Source organism: Ixodes scapularis, unplaced genomic scaffold (genome assembly GCF_016920785.2).
Source record: "Ixodes scapularis isolate PalLabHiFi unplaced genomic scaffold, ASM1692078v2 PGA_scaffold7__128_contigs__length_106722199, whole genome shotgun sequence".
In the NCBI taxonomy this organism is placed as follows: Eukaryota; Metazoa; Arthropoda; class Arachnida; order Ixodida; family Ixodidae; genus Ixodes; species Ixodes scapularis.
Genome location: NW_024609882.1, coordinates 21,249,352 through 21,255,206, shown reverse-complemented (window position 1 = coordinate 21,255,206; position 5,855 = coordinate 21,249,352).

Below are 5,855 nucleotides of genomic sequence, written 5' to 3'. Positions count from 1 at the left end.
GTCCGTTTTAAATGACCCTGCTCTGACCAAAGCCTTACTAAAAAAAAAAACAAAAAAAAAAAGGAGGCTGTTTGTTTTTTCTGCATCCTATTTATTTTTAGCACGAAATGTGATAAGCAATATGCCCTAGTATCAAAGGGGAGCTGGCAATCATTATCACAAACTCATTTAAATATACCAATATTTCGAATGCTACCGAACCTGCTACAAAAGGTTCAAATGCTGCTTCCATCCAGGCACGTTGCCAGGATTTTGGTTCGAGGGGGGCCCGTTCATGACAAAATGCTGTATGAGGGAGAGGGGGAGAGGAGGTCTTAGCAAAATAGAAGATTTCGGTAAGGGGGGGGGGGGGCATAGGCCCCCCTTCACCCCCCCCCTCCCCCCCCCCCCCCCCCCCTGGCTACGTGCCTGCTTCCATCACTGGTTCCAGTACCCCCAGTTGGAGCCCCTAATCCGGGGCCCCATACGTAGCGGTCAGCGACTCCGCACGGTCCACCAGCCATTGCTGGCCGGTGACCGTGTCATCAGTCAGCCCCTCCTCCCTGAAGGTGGGGGAGGGGCGGATGACCGATCTTCTACGTTCCACGCCGTCATGCGAGATCCCCCTTCTTTGCAGACCTTAGGTAGCTGCTAGAAACTTTGCAGGTGTCGCCATTGGTGGGTACTGACGGTTATGTATACGTACTTACTGTTTCCCTCGAGCTACTACTTCTGCGGTGTGAAGCGATCGCGCTGAACCGAGCGGTCGTGGCACATTAAATCCCGGCATGGCCGCGAATGACGGTACGGGCAAGCTATGTATAGGCCATAGGGCGTGCGGTGCTCGGATAATAATACTAGGCGAGGATGGATGGATGGATGGATGAATACGGCTGAGCCCTTTGGATCGGGCGGTAGCTTACGCCACCTAGCCATTTTGTTTTACCATTTAAGCTTAGAATATTTAAATGTGAAATCTATATTCACTCCGCAGTGCAAAGAAAGTGAGGCTATGAAACCCCCTTGCCATCAGTGGATAAGAAAATACCTAGTTTTCTCTCGATTTCTGCCACCATTCACTTAATCTTTGCTTGGTAATCTCTACAGTCTTGAAATCCACTCTCCCTTCGCTGTCTCTAAAACCCAATGACTTTATTAAGTCTATGTTGTCTTCGGTAGGCATAGGGTGAAGCCCTTTACAGTAGAGTATCAAGTGCTCAGCCGTCTCGTCCTCCTCTCCACAAGCAGTGCACACTGTATCAATTTCCTGGTACTTCACTCTGTATGTTCTGGTTCGCAGAACACCCGTTCTTGCCTCAAACAGCAATGAGCTTCCCCTAGAATTGTCATAAATGCTTTCTTTGGCAATAACTCTTTTGTTTAATCTATAGCTTTCCAGAGCCGTCTTTGTCTGCATTCCCTCTAGCCACCAATCCCTTTCTGTGGCCTTAACTTTCTTCTTAACTGAGACTTGCTCTTCCGTATCTTCGCTATAGCCCAAAAACGGAGATAGTCACGCGTGGACGCCACCAAGCGGCAAGGCTCTCAACTATGGTATACCCTTGACCGTGCAGGAACACTTGACGTCACGAGGGCGATACGCATTGCGCTTCTCGCTGGTCGACTTTGAAGCAAGGGATAGAGAGCTCGCTCTCACGTCCATTTCGTTTCCGTACCCTTTTAAACGCTACGGCGACTTCACGCGTGTGCCGAACGCTTGGTGAGATTGGTCTATATTTTGGCTTATACTGTATACCGAACGCAGCGTTCACCATTTAAACGTGCTCGAGAGAAAGGCCACGTGGCCCGTAGAAACCAGTGGTGAAACAAAAGCGCACACTCGGGCACAGAGAGGAGATCCCCCTACGAGCGAAGTTCCGGCACCTGAAAACCGAAATCTCCCATCTGCCGATACGCAGTCCTCGGAAAGGACATTCTCGGCGCGCTCGGCGCGGGTACGCCACGGCTGCATTGCTGCGTTTAAGCCTGCACGATTACGCACAGTGCTGGGAGGACCAGAATCCGGCTCTAACCGGTTTTGGTCATCGCCATGTAGAAAGAAGGAAAAAAAAGTAAAACAAAAATCACCCAGAAAATCACCTTCGCGTGCATCAAACTCCGTTCCCATCTTTAAACAATCGTCAGCGTATATTCGCATACGCGAAAACAGACGCACGGAGGACGGACGCCTGCTACATTCTGTTCCTGCCTAACCTGGCAAAGTGCGGACGCTTATGGCCCCTTCGGTCCAATCAGAGCGATGTAGCGGATCACGTGACAGCTCCCCGCGGGACGATAAGGTCGTCACGTTGCCTCGCTTCCGGCGCTCCGATTGGCTCTTCGCAGTAGCCGGTTTGCCAACGCATACGCGGCGAAGCGGAGTACACGGCGCTCCGCCGCCGAACGCGAGGAGTCCAGGAGGTCAGTGACTTTGATGTGGGCTCCACGATTCAGCTGACCACGTGACTGGAGGCGCGAAAAAATGTCCATAATAAAACGAAGGAACTGGTTTCACTAGCTAGCTGGCTGCTGCTGCCACGCTGCCCCTTGGCCGGCTTTTCTATTCTTTTTGGTTTCTTCTTCCGCGAGGAACGTTTGCTGATGTGGCCTGCTCGCTTCGCTGGCACATCGAGTCAGCCCCGTGCGGTGGCCACGTCTTTCCTGCAATTAACATGTGCCGGTTTTGTACGATGCGCACGCGAACATTCGCTGCCAGTGTAAAGCTCGCCGCAATGGGATCGAGGGTGATTAATGTATCGAGTGTAGACGCGAAAGCGGCGGCCGACGCTGTCGCCGACGCTTTTGACTCTGCCGAGATGTCTGCGCGAGAAAGTGCGAGGTATACACCGAGATTCGATTGCGGAGTTAGTTGTCACTATTTCACATCAGGTACCCTACCGCAGCCATCGCCTGCAATCCGATGTAGCCAATCGAACGGCACGCACCAAAATTGCATCGTCATGACGCTCGTCGCCTTTGTGCGTTTGACGTCCCCGGTTAATCCCATACAGAAACTTGCGCAGGATCACGGAGCATTCGCTGTCCTTGATTGGTGATCAGTAAGATGACGCTACGAGCTAATGGATCCAATCAAACAGCGTCGAAAGAGCAATGTCGGGGTGTTCGTCACGTGTGGGTGTACATGTTGAATCGTCGTTACCCCCGATCATGTACAGGGAAGGACCAGTGACTTGCGCTTTTAGTGATTGCGTTCGTGGCTGCGTGGATGCCTTCGATCGAGCTCGGACATACGATGAAAGGAAGTAGTATATGCTGAAGACGTTGTGTAGCAGTTTATCCTACGCAGATAATGATATCTTTCGCTTCAGTTTCAGTCTCGTTATGCCCCAGGTGCATTACCCGAGGGAGAATAAAAACAGAAATCAGACTGTGCCGAGGTAAAAGATTATACAATTAACAAGGTAGAACGCGTTTCTAGTGAGAATTGTACAGTGTTCTGGTTAAAAGACCGCACGGAAAGCGTTCGTATGCACTGGGTATAAACGCGACCTGATTATACAAGTATGGTACCGTAGCTTTGCTCTGCCAGAACGTGTACAAGAGCCTCCGAAGTAGTATGTACATTTGTTCTGTTTGTTCGAGCCTCGAGGAGACCTTGTGGGGAGTCTCTATTTTATGGCTGCCATTGACTTAAACTCAACGATGATTACCAATAATAATAGTCGGATTTATTTCTCTTAGCTTTTAGAACGTAATATCGATTTTCCAAACGTATGGTTTGAAGCTAGTACAAGTGGACGATCGAAAGCGACTGGTCCCACCGAATGCTCCAGGCCACAGGAGAGTGGGTTCAGTTGAAGCTTGAATTTCATCCGCATACTCTCGAGCAAAAAATTCAGTAAATCATCCATCAAAAATGACTGAAAGAAAAAGAAACGGTGAGGCACTTTCACGAATCACGTGTACGTTCTTGTATCGATGCAAAAGTTCCACTCAAAGCAGTCAAACTGTTGCATGCTGCATCCGTGTGCCTCAAGCATTCCGGGATTTTGTAATTCCCGACCTTATCTCTCAAGTTATCAGCTAGAAGTTCGATCCGTCTTCAGGTGCGAGGTATTCATAAAGGTTACGCCGAGAGGACAGATACGAGGAAAGAAAGAGGCTCGGGTTTCTTTTCTAGGCCAGAGATGGCGCTACAGGTCGGGCCACCGCTGGGCCACCGTCGGAAAACGAGAAAGGAACTGGTTCGAAACGTCACCACTGCCCACCCTCCTCGCACCGCAATTTCTTCCTGATATATTGTTTTCGCTCGGCTAGAAATGCTTCGTGGCAGTTCGGTAGCCAACCTCGCTTGTGGTTTCACCTCGAAAGGCCATTGCTGTGACTACTCGTCGTGTAAGCCGCAAAAGCCTACAAGAACATTTGATGAAGGCTAAAGTTGCATTGGCTTTAAGCGCATCTACATGTCAGATTTACATTAATATTTTAAGTTCTTATTTGATGGCAATACCGAACAAGGAAGCCCTCTCGTTTTCTGTGAGCCATTTTGATTTTTTTTTTACTCCAGTATCTCGTACATCTAAGTAGACATGAAGGCACGTTTCACGGTCAGTAAATTGTTCAGATGTTTTAAATTTGACTTTTATGTGTTTCACGTGACCTCCCCCAACACAGCCACTGCACCAAAATGTGGCTATTTATGTCTTAATCCTGGGGACATCTATGAGCGTCTGACAGAACTAACCACGTGCTCTTTGAACAAATATGATTACGCACTGAACAAGGGTTTATTAAATTTGATATCTAAACCTACCTGAGAAAAAGTTCGGGAAATAAAAGAAATAAAATCTCTTGTGTCAAATTATAGCGACCGTTCGCTGTCCAGATGCTTCTGTTCCAATTCTCATATCACACCAGAGATGGCGCTACGTGTTTGTTCAAACATGTAGCTATCGTGGAATCATTGTCGGGTTCGCTTCATGTAGGCATTTCTGTCGATAGTCCGTTTGCTTTGGAGATTGCATCAAAATTTCACGTTGCTTCTTTCTTCCCTGTTGCAAACTCTTGCCTTCTGCAAACTTCCTGCTACAGCTACATTTCCCACCACAAAACATCGATCATCCGAAAGGAAGCATTGGATGATCTTCTCGTGCTACACTTGTCTGCACGTAACACGTAGCATTCACGAAGCTGTCCCTTTATGCTCCAGAACGTTATGGTAGCTGATTCATTTAGCAGCGAGCGACGATCCTCCAGTGTCGTAAACTTCAATCAAAGCATTTAGCGCACAGTACTAGTGCCGCCACCTATCGAGGAAATAGAGAACATCTTCCTCCGACAGCGCCATCTGGGAAGGGCGGTAGCACTCTACTACATGACTTGATACCTGTTGATTCGATCAATCCTCGGCTCCACTGCGCACATCCTTGTACCGATTCTTCATGTTTATGATAAGCGAGTTATGTGCGCGTTTTGGGAGTGGTACTTATTACCTTTGTGAGGATTTCTGGAAAAGGAAGGTGCGAAGGAATTTGACATTCGTTTTAGCGGGAAGTTTAAAAAAGTAGCGCCTCCCGTCTCCTCTACAGCGGAGAAATTCGGCCAGGGCGGACGGGCGCCCAACGTTGGATAACTAACACCTAATACCCACAAGCTCCTGTCAGATACGAAGAACGTTGCCCCTACCGTCTGATCATCCATCCATAGGGCAATTACTCAAGTCGGCGAGATAATAAAGCTTTAAAACCACGAAGAGTGGTGCAAAAAGTATTACCAACAGTGTGCTGTTAGTTATTCTCACCAACACACACAAAATGAAAAAAAAAGGACAAGTGTCGAACCGTTTCCCGCAGACGAGACACAATGGCGAGGCCATTAGCTGTCTTCACTCTTTCGATGTCGATAAGGAGAGCAGA